At 43.0% G+C, this 12,730-nt stretch overlaps 1 non-coding gene across 1 annotated transcript; it reads right to left on the reverse strand.

The window, feature by feature from the left end:
* Positions 1–10,840: 10,840 nt before the first annotated feature.
* trnag-ucc (transfer RNA glycine (anticodon UCC)) lies at positions 10,841–10,912 on the reverse strand. The gene has a single exon. It is a non-coding gene; the product is annotated as a tRNA-Gly (tRNA).
* Positions 10,913–12,730: the final 1,818 nt, after the last annotated feature.

Genomic DNA, 12,730 nt, shown 5'->3' on the forward strand with positions numbered 1-12,730 from the left:
TTGTTGCTAATCACCTGTTAAAAATTAAAAAAAAAATGCAGAATGTATTTTTAACAAATGGAAAAACTACCCAACACTGAAGACTAGTGTTTTCTGTCACATGATTGTGTATCAGTGAAAGGAGATAAATCATTGCTCTGGGCATATGCACAGTATTTTTAGTTTTGTTCAAAAATGAATTCCACCGCATGTACAGATATTGGACATACTGCACTCTTGTGCTGAGTCACAAAGAACAGAAGCCCATAGAACTCATTAAGCAATTGAACCCTTGCAGACAGTCTTGCTATTCTCTTCAGATTGTACTAATGTAAATCAAAACACTGGCTGTGTTCTAATCTTGACAGGAGGAAAACATATTTTGATTATCATCTGTACATCTATTTATGTATTATCTATAGGAGCCATCTTCTCTCAGCTCTCAACTGTCTGCTCAGAACAATACACAGACAGTCCACTGGTACAAACATAGTCATGTGTCATTAAAAATTCAACTGATGTGACAATGCAAAAGAAATACACCAAGTCCTGTAAAACAATATTAATAGGTTTGCTTAAACCGCTGAAATGTTGTCATTTTAGCCAAAATGTGCTTTGTCTCCACAACATGAAAAGGCTTGTTAGTGGTTGAGGGAAAACGTCATTTTGCATCTCTTCTTGGCAGGGGTGACTGCAAATTGGCTGCCGGAGCAGGATGCGGAACAAAGGAGGGTACAGCTCTGGCCGGACTGGAACTTCAAGTATGGAATTTCAGTGGTCATTCGCATTTCAAAATAAAATCTAAAAACAGAAGATAAAGGCCTTTCAGATATTTGCTTAAACTCCCAGCACCCCGTAATCATGTGGGTAACGGCAATGCATCTGCATTGTCAAAACACCCGGAGCCTGTTTTACTCTCGCGCTGCACTGGCATACGCTGATGGACCTGGGGGAGATTACAGGGACGATATGGCCCCTTTCGTCTCAGCCGTTTCTCTGCAGTCACCAAAAGCAGGCTTTGGGACAAATGGCCACATCGTTAAAAAAAAAAAAAAAAAAAAGATGATTGGAGTTTAAAAGCAGAAGAGAAACTGATTGAAGAGAATTCCGTTTATCATAGAATATGATAAACGGAACCCTAACCCTAACCCTAACATAGAAAATTGAAAACTGATTTTATTATAGATTGTGAGGTGAGAACAAAGAAAAATAAGTAGGCTAAGCTGTCATTTTGCTATCTGAAGAGGACCAAACCAGCTGGAAGGCACTTCAGTGTCTTGCAGTAAGACTGCTGCATCTGTTCTGTTGCTTCTTTTTTTTTAAATAATAAAAAAAAGAGACAGGGTCACTTAACATCCCTAATTGTCCCTAATATTAATCTGAATATAATTGAACAAATTCAGGAACCAAAGGCTACCCTATACACCAACCCAAGATTTGAATAAGCTTATAGACACACAGTTTTGCTTACATAACAAAATGACAATGCAGAACAACATCCCCCATATTGACCGTCCATTTTGGGGAAAGAAATCTGAAAGAATATTATTATTCCAAGCTTAGAGCCATTCTGTATTTATGATGTAAATAAAAGCACACCTTACAGTGGTGGGAGGAGTCTAGGTAGGTGGTAGAGTCTGTAACTGTAATTGATTCTTATTCTACAGTTCTACATCCTCCTTTGTTACCCTACATCCACTGTTCTACAGCTTTCCTTATTCTACAGCCTTCATTATCCTACAGTTTGCATTATCCTGCAGCCTCTATTGTCATACCACTGTTATTATTTTATAGCCTTTATTATTCCACAGTCTCCATTATCCCACAGCCTTCATTATCCTGAATCCTCCCTTATTCTACAACCTGGCTCCACTGCCACCCTCCTTGTATATTTTCCAGAGAGCAGGAAATTAAAACATTGATTGTTCTCAGTGAAATGGCAAAGAATCACAAGCATCAAGGTTAAATCTACCGGTTCCTGGTCTGGGGGGGGGGGGGGGGGGGGATGCATGCCTACCTTTGAAGTTGAGCTTTCTTGTGTAGCAGAGGCCAGATGCTTTAATGGTGAGACAACAAACAAGATGCTAGCCTGCTTTCTTGTGCGTGGTTTTTTGCAGGGCCTTCATACGCCAGTTTGTATGCTTCTCGTAATTAGTGAAAGGTATTTACTACTGGCAGCTGAGAGTGACTTCATACCAGGCTGTCTGATTTAATCTGAAAGGGATTTTATAATGATAAACAGACCTGGTTGCATTAGCTCAGACAGACTAGGTGAAACATTGCCGTGGCAAACAATTTACATCCACTTGCTTGGAAATCATCAAAACACAAATTTTAATGGTGAGATTAGAAGAACCAGCCCTGAAGCTACCTAAGATATTTAGACTATAATAGATTATTATACTTCCTCATGCAGATCATTATGCAAAATCAACTCAAGATAAATCAACCTATGGTAAGTCACTCTTAAACCTCTCTTACTCTTTCTTTCTCCTCCCTCCTTTCTCTTTTGGGACAGGATATGTCTCAGGAGGCAATGCTTTCTGCGTCTTTTTCCTAGACTGTCAGCTTCCAGCCAGGTACAGCTCCTATCCTCTACCCCTCCTATCCAGACCATTACCCACAATGCACCTGGACAGGAGCCAGGGCTGCTGTTAATTCTGAGTCCTTATTGAGTTAAATGCGGCGCGGGCGGCTGTGCAGGAGCTAATAAGGAGTGGGAATGTGGCAGTGCTGCAGGACCGTAATCAAGCTCAAGGGTCTCCTGTCCCAGCCATTATAAAAATTAGCGTGTGGAACATGAGTCCAGTGCTGTGGAGTGTTTAATTAAAAGGCCTGAGTCTGCCTTTGATCTGACTGACTCCAGGTCAGAGCATGTGTGTGTGTGAGTGTGTGTGTGTGTGTGTGTGCGTGTGTAGGTGTGTGCATGCATATCTGTAAACATGTCTGCGTGTGTGTTTGTGTAATCTTCACTAACATCACCTTCTGACGAAATAAAACGCTTTTGTTTGTGTATAAAAAAATTAAGAGTGATCACAAGATACATTCTCATACATATGTTAGCAGTTTGTTCTTCTACAGTTGAATTCACTTCAGAACATAACAGTACTAGCAAATCCTAACACAAATTAGTTACACTTTCTGTAACTGTAGATAATGAGTGTGTGTGTGTGTGTGTACAAACATGTGAGTGGGCATGTAAAAACTAAAATGCAAAAGAAAAAGCACAAAATGTATATTTAAATGTCTCATTTCATGGCATAATTATGTGGAGAAATTTACAAAGGCAGTAAACCCAAACAACATTTTGATGGAGGGGGGGGGAGCGTTTTTTTAAACAACAGACCGTGGCATTCGTTACGGTGTTTTCAGGCAGGAGACTGAGACAGAATGTAAACTCTGTGGGTTTAACTGGCCTGTGCTCTAGCACGCCGATGCCCTGGCACACCCAGACGTGCGAGCCCCCCTGGCCTGTGTTTGTGTGAGATGGTATCGCCGCCTCAGTGGGTGGCGGGGGGGGCCCGCTCAGGGTAGCCTCCCAGCGGGCACAGCCGGAGCAGGAGCCTCAGCAGAAAGGGGTGTGTTTGCCTGCCTTTAATTTGGACACTGACGTCCAGCCCAGGTCCTGGGCACGCAGTATGTCAGCAATAAGAGAAAGTTTGTCGTAAGTGGCAAACTAAAGAAATGGGCTGGAAAACACTGATAGGAGCTTGTCGGTCTGTACATATAGGACTGTTCTCAGAAAAAATATCTGCGTCTAATACATTTCTTCTGGGTTTGAATTGAAATCAGTAATTACTGGAAAGAAGACCCAAAGGAGAGGAGCAAACCATACACTGATGATGTGCAAGTCTATGAACATCAGAAGGCTGAAGTGTTCATGCTGTTTGTCGACCCAAAGTCACATGCATTCCCTCTTCGGAAATTTTGTTCCCACAGTTCTGCTATTGGTGTCTTTAAAATGGCAGCAGTACCAAAACTCATACATACTGTTCTGCACTGTAGTATGGACTGGGAAGCGATGCCTGATATCCACAGTGTTTTTGCTTGGCTCGTCCTGAGGGGGCCCGTCTGACCAGGGACCAGACAGGACCGTGAGAGACTGAGGGCAGGACATGTGAGCCCCAATGTTTACACGACTTATAAGATTTTTGCTTCATGCAGTTTGGCTAAATTGTCCAAATATGCCCACACTGGAACTTGATTTGCATGTTATCCCGACCACACAGTGACCATGTTTTTTCTGAGAGACTCTGGGCCCTAGAACTCTTGAGTTTGTAAAGCAGCAGCTTATGGGAGTAACGCGAGGCCAGGGAAGGGGGCTGCGGGGGGGAGGAAGCTGTGCTGGGTTACTGGCCTAACCATGGCTCACACTCACAGGGTATCGATGGCAGCCATGGGCTTCAGTGGGCTGGGCTCAGCGTGGAGCACGGCATGCAGAGGGAAAAACAGAAGAGTCACCGTGATCCCGCCAGAGCATGGCAGGGGAAAGGGAAGAGCCTTCTCTTCCTAGAGTTAAAGGGGAGGACTGCGTGCCTGTCCATATATGTGTCCATTCCTGTGCTTGTGTGCCTGTTTGCTAGGGGGGTGCGGGGGGTGTGCCGGGGGGGGATTGTGACCGGCATTCCTCTGCTTACCTCTCTGTTTCAGGTTCAAAGATAATTGAGCGGTAATGGAGCCCCCCCTCCCCCCCCCACTCCCTGAAACCCCTTCCCCTTAAGTACTGCCAGCATACAAGCGCTCACTGTAGATCTCCTTCCTGTCACAGCATTGTTTTCGCCGGCCCTGCGACTCGCGGAGAGCACTTATACGTGTTTAGCGCCGCGCAGGTTCAAAGAGGGGCCAGCTCAAACGCAGCACAACAATGGAGCAGCGGAGGGCCAGGCCGCCGGCGCTGCCGCACCGCGTGGGAAACGCCGGCACACCGAGCCGAATCAAAACAAAGACGCAGAAAAAAACACATGTGACAGCAAGGACGGAGGAAATCGCCCCCCCCCCCCCACCACCCCCCGCCCGCCCGCCCGCCCTCCACTTTGCCACGCTGGCTTCTATGAAAACATTTTCGCAGCAGTGAGCTGAAGGTTATTAGCGATAGGGCACTTGACAGAATAACGGATCTTTGAGGAAGCTGGATTTTGGGTTATTTTTGACATGCTCACGCAACAATGAGCTCACTGTTTCTCGTTCGTCAGTTCATTTCATCCTTGTTTTCGGAGCGAAGCCTCCTGCCCCATTCAACGGTGAGGTGAACTTTGAGTCCTTTATAGTTTTCAGGGACATGCAGTCAATCCGCATAATAGTGGCGCAGAATAATGGTATAATTACAATACAAATAAAATCAACAGCCATATTTGCATATATTCTTCTCGCCTGTGAATGGGTAGCAGCAAAGAACCACTAAGAGCTTATTTACAGACATTGGCGGTTTAGGTAAAGTTTATGATAAAGCAGGTTTGCCTGGGTCACAGAGACGATACAGAGGATAGGGAGAGTTCACCACAGTGAACAAATTCACAGAGAGCCCCAAGTCTTCATCACAAGACCCAGCTCTGGCCTTACGGCCCCACTTCATGCCTTCTAATACGGCTAACCTTGTCAAAACCAGCGGGCCTCATTCAGAACAGGAGGATGACTCCACGCACCGAGCCGCTCTATAAATAGCGATTTCATTGAGGAGTGGTGGGCTGAATGGGAGGTATTGTAAACAGCTGGACAGCCTGTGAGAGGACACAGGAGAGAGGAAGCACCCAGCATCTGGGCTGGAGCCTGGAGGCAGGGAGGCCCTCCCCGTGCAGCATGTACATATATACACTTTCCCTAATGCCTACACACATGCACTTTCCCTAATGCCTGCACACATGCACTTTCCCTAATGCCTGCACATATATACACTTCCCCTAATGCCTGCACACATGCACTTTCCCTAATGCCTACACACATACACTTTCCCTAATGCCTACACACATACACTTTCCCTAATGCCTACACGCATATACTTTCCCTAATGCCTACACACATACACTTTCCCTAATGCCTGCACACACATGCACTTTCCCTAATGCCTACACACATACACTTTCCAAAATGTATGTACACATTCACTTTCCCTAATGCCTGCACATACATACACTTTCCCTAATGTCTGCACATATAAAATTTCCCTAATGCATGTACATATATACACTTTTGCCCTGATCTGTACTGTAAGAGATTTAACTATCAATCAGAATATGTATGCATGTAATTCAGGTATCTGGATTTACAGGGTATTTGGTCTACAGGTTTAATTTGAATCAAGTTTATAACCATTTCATTTTCCAAGTAACCAGGAAAATGAAAGATGGACCTAGTATGTTGCATATTATAAAGAGATGTTTTTGGATCAACTTGACTTTGTCGGGTTTAATCATGAACCTAAATGAATTTATCGGCGAGCCATATTAGATTTGCGTTCAAAGAATCCAGGGCCCCTCCTTCAAAAAATTATAACGTCAACAAACATCACAACAAATACTGCATCATACATCCACTCTCGTGGAAAGAGGCCCAGCCTGTGAATCAGTCATTTGATTCATTGATCATTCACCAATGTGTACAAACAGTGGGTTATAATGGGCCTGTACCATTTTACTCTTTTCAGGAGAATGAAAAACATGAATACAAACCAAAACAATTTTCTAGTGGCTGATACTATGTGACTCAGTGACCACAAAGCGGCTGGCCATTTTGTCTGCGTATTTATTCCTTTTGATAAATGACATCTTAATTTGGACCTTTTTAATGGGTGGGATGGGCTTCTGTTAGTCACTGTGCCTATAAGCTGTCTCTCTCCGCTCATGACTCAGTGACAACTGTGTGTCCTGGCTCCTGTAACCTCTCTGTGTCTGTGTTGTCTGGGCTGAGCAGAGGGAGTTTTAATAACAGCTCAAAATGGCGGTGAATCAGATCCACTTCCTCCCTCTGCTTTCCCTCTTCCTCCTTAGTGGCTCTAACACCTGAGAGGGTAAATTTCATATTCTGCTCTCAGCTCTACACACATGACCTTGATTAAGAGGTCAACTGACCTGCTCTAACGTCACACCGAGGGGCTAACCCAAATCCAGTCCAGTCAACCTGAGCCAGCTTATGTTCTGCTCCAGGATGCTCTTCTACCTCTATAACTTGAAACCATTTTCACTTTGTGAAATGTAAATAACTGATAAAATTCCTCCCCACATATTTTTATTGCTTGCAGAATGTATCATTGGTTACCACTAGGGAATTTGGGGAGGGGGGGGGGGGGGTACTCCTTTACATGAGAAGAACATTATTTTACTGTATGCTGTTCCATTTTGCCATACCCCTGTTGAGAGGCCAGCATTGGTTTGACACATTTCATTAGTCCTAATTCTATTACTGTAGATTGTTTCTCTTTGCTAGCAAAGGGTACGCTGGTTCTCCATTGTCATTTCTGCTGAAACCTGAATTCATCCAATGTCAGACGTTCTGTGGCAGTTCATTTGTATTAATTACAATAAAATGCACATTAAATTAAATATTTGTCACTAATTGGGACAGCGCTCTATCCTGGGAAGGCCAGATCTGTTGGCGCATGGCTATTTCTGTGGAAAGTGGCAGAGTTCAGAGGAAAACTGTTCATGCTGACAGACTGCGAATAAGCAATTTTTCTCCTTAAAAAAAAAAACAAGCACAGACCGCCTCTTTCATCAGGCAGCCTAAAAACAAGGAGGTGCTTCAGCTCTCGATACCCGGTCATCAAACCACGGCCAATTAGAGCATTAGGAGAAGAAGTCATTTATTTAGGCTCTTTAAGGAAAAAAAAGGTGCTAAACTCCCAAAAACCATTCCCTCATACCCGGCTGAAATTTCATCCAAAACTGCTTTTGCCCCACGGAGTGTGAAAGAGGGATATTCAGGGGCAGAATGAGAGAGGGACCCCAGGAGACCAGAGGCAGTAGACCAGACCCTGGCAGGCCAAGGCAGGCTTGAGAAACACCAGGCGCTCTCTTTCCCTCCCCCTCCCCGGCCTACCATCTCTCCACAGGGACTCTCGGCACATTCTTGGGGGCTTAAATAATCGCCACGTTCAGAAAATGATCACGGTGGTTTAGGAGCAGCAGCATGTGCGTGAAGCACTCAAGGAGCTCTTCCCAACCTGAAATATCAAAGAGACAGGAGGACAGTGACTGCTGGCCAGCACGCAGACAATGCCAGGGTGACGACGGCTCCGCTCCAGCTGCACGTCACGGACCTCTTCCCTGGCCAACCTGTCTCTACCTCGCCCTTCAATTTCAAGTAGAACTCCCCAAAAATGCTCCAGTGTTGTGCAATCTCCCACTGCCCAGCAGCGTTTCCACAGCTCCCCGTAATCAGAGGAAATGATGGGTGTCTTCTCCATTTCTCCATGGTAACCGCATGTCGTGTCACAAGACTGTGGCCATCACTCCACTGGCAATAGGGCCATCAGATTCCACTGTGAACCATACAACAGTTTCAGAGGAATAGAAGTAGCAAGGTGCTTACACTCATATTCCCAAACCACGGAGAAGGATGCAGGAGGAAAGACACAGCTGGTTGGGTCTCCCCTTCAGCTTCCACCAGAAGCACTTCTCTTATGCTCGCAGATTAACACATTCTTTGAACCCTACAGTTCTTCCCAGGGTGTTCCAAATGTGCATACAAGATCACATATAAATATGGTCATATGATCACACACTGTATAAATATAATACATTAGCAGAAAGAAAATGTGTTCCTAAAAAAACAAAGGAAATCCTTCATGGGGCAAAGAGGTAAGTAAAAGAAACACCTTCCAAGCCGGGATGCATATCGTAAACCCATGTGATGGTGGTGCTCTTGGAAGATTTGGCAGAGCAGCAAAGATGATGTTGAGACATTGGTGCTTGCCGGAAGAGCGTTGGAACGAGATGGATTTCCCTGTATCTGCTCTTGGAGAGCATCAGCAGGCCCTCTGCAGAAGGTCAATGGCCCTCTTTAATAGCCATTCATCACAGCAGATCCAGACCATGGCAGCATAAACCACATTGCCTCTGACCACTTCCAGGTGTCCAAAAACTGCTTGGAAGCATAGTGTAGTGTTAAGTAGTCCATTTAGCATACCCATAGAAGAAATGTGCCCTGATTATTATTATTATTATTATTATTATTATTATTATTATTATACTCTTCAATGAAATAATTTTGCAATCAATTAAACTTTTGATTCCCTGAATGAATTTGTTTTGCACAAGAACCTGAACAGAAACATAAAAATACATACATTATAGAAGCATAATACAATACTGACAATTACGGCATAAAATAGATAACATAGTAAATGACGTAGGGTGCCTTCTTACTATTCTCTTGACACCAAGTACATTCATTGGCTTGAGGGGAAAAGAGGCTCTGAAAAAAATTGTTCGCTGGAATATTATTGGCTTGCAAGAGGAAGGTTCACCTGACAGGTACATCATATGTTAACAGTTTGACTATACCCTACCCTAAAATTTGATAACTGCAGTGTGATAGACAATTATATGTCCACCCATCCATCCCACTTATTCCAGGTCAGGGTCACGGGAGGTGCCGAAGTCTCAGCATGCATTGGGCGAGAGGCAGGAATACACCCTGGAAGGTTTGCCAGTCCATCACAGGGCACACCCACCATTCACTCTCACACTCATACCTGCATGTCTTTGGACTGTGGGAGGAAACTGGAGTACCAGAGGAAACCCATGAGGATACTGGGAGAACATGCAAGCTCCATACTGAAAGGCCCAGGCTGGGATTCATACCAATGACCTTCTTGCTGTGAGGCAACAGTGCTTTTACATTCAGTTAGTTCTTGCCTGTTGGTTATTCTAGAATTACCAAAAGTTAGTCTGTTTTGCAAGTTTAAACTATCTTAAATGTGTATGTCATCTTACATTGTATCATTTGCCTCTCATCAAATGAAGATTACAAGATGGCTAATTTATTCAACTAACTAGTTAGCTAGAAATTTGTATATCACTAGAGAAAGCTGGATTACTATTTGGATCATATTATTTTGCTAGTCGTAGCAAATGCGAGCTAGGGTATATACTTAGAGAGTTAGCCCGCAAACTACGTCGTTGCCAGCTGTTACCAAGCTAGACACAAACTAATTTACCAACACAAATACCTTTTTGCTTGCTGGTTGTTCTCATGTAATTTAATTTGCTAACTCACTGCACAATGTGTTGATTGATGTTTATTGTTAGCTAGAATATGTTAACTTGGCTTATTCAGGCACCCGATTCTACTTATCACAGTCTTGATTGAAGACCATGATTTGTTTATTGGTTGAATCGGGTGTCATAGTGCTGGGCTAAAACAAAAAACCTGCGCCCACACTGGCCTGTTTTGGATAAGATTGGACACCCCTGGTTTTGAGGGAGCAGCCACGTATATACCCTGGGAAACCCATTTGCAGAATGTAGAAGACAAACTTAATCTGATAAGTAGGACCACCATTAATTTCTTCCAAAGTAATTTTCTCACTGGTATTTAAATCAGCCTAGAGCCTTCTTGGATTGCATATGTTAGACAGCTATCACATTAAACCTCTTCAGTTGTCTATGTTTATAATTCTGCTTATATCTTCTGTCTGAAGCAGAAGATAACAAATAGATCCCAAGTTCAAGACTTTATTGTGTCGCTATATGAACTTATATTAAAATTCTTTATGAAATTCAGAGTGTATATAAGTTATTGTTCATAAGGCATATGTGTTTTTCACCAGCCATCTCGGCATGTGGCACGCCCTCCTAACGCAAATGGTTGACGGTATCCCTGCTGTCCAAACAGCTATAAAAAGACTGGATAAAGCAAAATGGCTTGCGATGGCCGGGAATCGAACCCGGGTCAACTGCTTGGAAGGCAGCTATGCTAACCACTATACCACCATCGCAGACGTTTAGCATCTTCAATGGGATTTGATGCTGCTGCTACATAGTACGGGGATTTCTGTGGCAATATGCCAGCTGACAGGAATGATGTAACGGAGACTTCTCTGAAGCTATTTTCAAAATGAGTCGCATAAACGCATAACATCTACTGTCAAAACGCAGAGAAATTTAATTATTCCTGAATGTTGGTTGCATGCATTCACGTTTCTAAGAAGGTTTTATTTCGTCATTAAATTACATCTTATTTTGCGTGTATTAGGCCATATGTATTTCGTGTTAGAAAAATTATATATATAAATGAAACTGTTTGTGTTGTAAAATAGAATGAGTACATGCTGTACGGAATGTATTAACTGTACATTTAATGCGCAAACCCACAAACCAAAAGTTGTTTTGCAAACGAATGTAGTTTCCTCGCATTCTGAATTTACACCAGCTACAAAAGTGATGACAATGAACGAACAGTTGTCATTTTCTTAGCACGAACAGCCACGTTCATCCGCAAGAACTGTTCGCCTAGATACTTTCTTGTTGTTACTTAACAGCCTAGTAATAGTATATTTTGTTGTTTAGTAATAAGCCGTCGCCTCGTATATTATAAGTTGAACTGAAGAAACCGTAAATAAAAGAGTTGTTCAGAATAATAACGTAATGTGAGGAAAGTAAACTGTGCGTAGCCCACGTTTCATCCCTGGTGATTTTTCTCCGTGTCAAAGCAACATCCTCCAGGATAGCCTACTGTCGTGTACGCCTCAGATTCTGATGCACTTGAACAAAGAGCGCACTCTACCGGTCAAGAATTGCTTTGCTGGCCATATTTCCATTCATATAATTTGCTTCTGAAATAATGCATTTGACGTTTTGACGCGAGAAGGATTGATTTATTAAGATGTGTAATAATAAGAAATACATTTAAATTAAAAAAAAAAAAGTTTACGCATTAACCGTGTGTTCCAACTCGGACTATAGGTGAAACAGCAGCATGATTTGAAAATAGATCTGGCCTATACAATTACGGCCGCTCGAGCATCTGTTCTTGGAGATCGACCATCCTGTAGGTTTTCATTTCAACCCTGATTTGGCACACCTGATTCTACACCAGCTCAACATGATCTCTAGCTGTTGAATGAGGCATGCTTTGTTAGGGTTGGGATGAAAACCTACAGTTGAATGAGCCGTGCTTTGTTAGGGTAGGATTGAAAACGTACTGGGCGTTAGATCTCCAGGAACACGGTTGGTTACCACTGTTTTAGAGGCTGCAACGTTGAAACAATTGATAGTCAAAAGTACGCAATAAATTACAGTCCCAAGACGCCTGCAAATCGGTGCGTAGCACACACGTAGTGAAATTTATAAGCATCTTAAAAATACCTTCAAATCTCCTTGTAAACACATCGTTGACGTAGTCTATTACTAATCCCAATAAAAGAACGATCATGCAAGCGAAATAAGCATAATGCATTAATCACAGTAAATGGTTTGCCATTGCAAAATTGACGGGACAGTAAATATTTAGTTCAGTTTTGCTTTCCGCGTAATCTAAGCAGTTACTTTTTTTCTCTAGCAGAGACGAATACATACAGTAAATCGTGTTTAATGTTAAATTGGTTCAAAATTAAACTTGATTTGGTGTTTGTAGACAGTGAGGCATGGTATTAACGACCGACCAGTGATTTATTTTTCTGTCTCCTATGAACATTGCTGGGAGTGTGGAGGCAATAGGACGGCATAAAATAATCAACCCAAGACATAATTATGCAATGACACTCTACCCGCCGCTTCTTCAACTTGAGAAGCATTAATGAAATTGTGAAGCTCTT

Source organism: Anguilla rostrata, chromosome 16, assembly GCF_018555375.3.
Source record: "Anguilla rostrata isolate EN2019 chromosome 16, ASM1855537v3, whole genome shotgun sequence".
NCBI classification, from domain to species: domain Eukaryota; kingdom Metazoa; phylum Chordata; class Actinopteri; order Anguilliformes; family Anguillidae; genus Anguilla; species Anguilla rostrata.